Below are 3,073 nucleotides of genomic sequence, written 5' to 3' on the forward strand. Positions count from 1 at the left end.
CGAGGACCGAAATGGAGCCCTTTGACCACCTAAACTTGCACTGCGACCGCGAAGGAATCGTCCCCACCGCATCAACCGGGTGCCTGCGCTCATAGTACGTCCATGTGTTGCAATGTGGGAGCGGTGCCACTTCCCCAAGGCGTTGGCTGGATTTTCTCCCTCCGTGCTCCCCGAGTCTCAGGAGGAGGAGGAGACTACTTCCCTGCACGACTTGCTTAACTCCTGTGGGACGCCGAGGAACTCGAGGAATCTGCTGAAGACTAAAAAATCGCAGACCAGGAGGAGCACAAGACCCCCATGACTACAGTGAAGAGCGCAGTATCCTAACACCGTGGAAGACCTCTCCCACAACCGTGAAAACAAGAAGGACGAACCGCCATCATGGCGAACTGGGGGGGAGAGGAGGGGTACGAGGATGTCCTTTATGATAAAAGGATATGTTGGGCGTTAACCAGAAAGAATATGTAGAGCTCGCCATAGTAATAGAAGGGTTGATAGTGTTACTTGCATTCCAGACGGCGCGGGCTTTCTGCCAGATTATGATAAACAGACAGTAGTTTCGTCATAGTTTCGGTGCATCTCCACGCCCTGCCCCCACGTGAGAAACTGGGCAACCTGCATCCTGAAAACATTCGCAAACGAAAGTGTAACGAACTGTTGCTACTGTCCTTTCCTTGTTTGGAAAGCGAGGGCTGGAGGGAATCTGACCAATTACGTTTGTCGTATGAAACGCTCTGTATACGAAGAAACCTTCTAATCAAGAAACTAAATGAATAAAACCACACATGACACAGGTGGTAGTAGGTTTATGCCGCTTCGTAGTTGTGTTGTGAATGAAAATTCATAATTCCAGAAACTGTAAGTGAAAATCAAATGCCTACGCTCAGTTAACAAGGAACGGAGAAAACTCCAAGAACACCTAAAAATTGTGTGTACCTTCGGGGACAAAAATTTTTTGTCCTAAAGATCTCCTAAATGTGATTTGAACTCTTATTTTCTTTTCTGCATTATCGGAAAAGACATCTACAGTGATATAAAATACGACATTTGTAAATATTTATGTAGTGCTGATGTATATTACTATATAGCTATGACAATCTATTCAGACACATTTGAGAACTGACTTATGAAACTGGTGAATTTAAACAAGGTGAAGTAGTTAATGTTGTAGGTATAAACGTGACTTCGTGGGATCAGCTTTTTTTGTTCTTGGTAACGGTCAGTGCAGGGCACTGATTGTTGTCATAATTTTTTTTCTTTCTTTCTTTACTAGAAACACCTGAAGAGAAAAAAGGAGTTAGGGGGTAGAGTTTGGGGATGGCGCTCGGGGTCGGGGTGAGTTTACAATGCGGGACTGCCTCCTCATTGACACCCTTGTGACTTAAGATTTGCATTATTGAAGAGTAATTCTGCATGTTAAGTTGCCTTGAAGGAAGGCTCTACACGAAATATAGTATTGTTGTTATAACCTGTAGTTACCAGTGCCTCCATCCTTCTCAACAATCTCGCGCCGCTGACGTGTGTTAAAAGCTCAGTAAGATGATCCGTATAAGCCGTCATACAGTATTTGCAAGTGTTTCAGCTACAGTATTACTTCGTCGCGTTTACAATGGGAACAAATGAACGGATGAGTGTGTCAGAAGCTACTGTGGCCACCATAGTGGAATGAAATTGAAGATGGACTAGAAATTTGGATACCAATGCCAAAGGGCTGGATGCTGTGGGGCGACGGCTCGAGAACACAAGAAGTCATGTCAGCTACAATAGACCTTATGCCCTGAGGTTATATGGTCGTTGTTTACGATGAAGACTGGTTTCGAGCTCTACTCTTCCCCCATGCGATAGCAAGACCAAACGGGAGTGACAGGCATGAGCCAGATTCTAGGTCATCAAAGGCCCTGATATTTTACTTGAGAATGCGGGTGATATACGTAATAATACGGTCTCCAGCTATGGGAGAATAACTTCTATGGATCCCAGTTCAATTCAGCAGTTACCGAGATAATTACACACACATACACACACACACACACACGTCGGTCAGAGTGGCAGCGAAGTCTGGACTCCGGTGATTTCTTCAAATTTCGAGGATCACAACGACAAGGAAGTACCTGTGTTGTATTAATAGGGAAGGGAAAAGCTCGTGGTGTAGTGGGAAGGTGGAGAAAAGGAGAAGGGGAGGGATTACTGAGGAAAATGGAAGGAAATGAGGAAGGGGAAAATAGGGCCCAGTAACTCAAACAGTATGTAAACAAGAGACGGCTTGAAAATAGTGGTGAAGTCGATGTGATTAGTAAAAATGTATAAATTAGAAATATAGATAAGAGCAGCGCAATGGAAGGTGAAGATAACTATTTCCATGGATTTAATGAGGGACGAAATGACAACCTCCCCCGACTAGTAAATCTAGAGGAGAAACTAAAAGAAATGAATGGAAATTGGGAAGCTAAGTTTAACCAAATAAAGTCAATTACTCAAAGAGTGATAAGCTGGAAGAACTAAAGAAGGAGAAACAAAACCTAGCTAAAGAAATAGTAGAATTAAAAAGACAGTTAAGAGAAGTAAAGGATGAGAATGAGGAATTGAAGAGGAATAATAAAGAGAATAAAGAGTCCATAGCAAAAGAGGTAAGTGGTTGGAAAAAAGTACAAGAGAACAATAAAATGGAATTTAGAGGTATAATGGAACAGCAGATGAAAGAACAAACTAAAGACATATTTATTAAAGTGATGAGGAAGAAGGAGAATGTAGTAAGAGACTTAGCGGATAAAAAGAAATGTATAATTATATTAGGGATGGAAGAGAAGTATAATCTAAATAGGACTACAAGATAAAGGAAGAAAGGGAAAAGGTTAATAAGATATTAGAAGTAGTTCAAGAAGATGAACCAGAAATAGGGGAACAAATAGAAGAAATATATAGGCTAGGGAAATACAATACAGATAAGACCAGACCAATTAAGGTTAAATTCAGATCACAAACAACAGTAGAGAATATCTTAGCAAAAACAGGGAAACTAGCTGACAGTGAACAATATAAACAGGTATGGATAAAAAGAAATTAATAAAGAGGA

Source organism: Oratosquilla oratoria, chromosome 23 (genome assembly GCF_046742065.1).
Source record: "Oratosquilla oratoria isolate Oo_2021 chromosome 23, ASM4674206v1, whole genome shotgun sequence".
NCBI lineage: Eukaryota > Metazoa > Arthropoda > Malacostraca > Stomatopoda > Squillidae > Oratosquilla > Oratosquilla oratoria.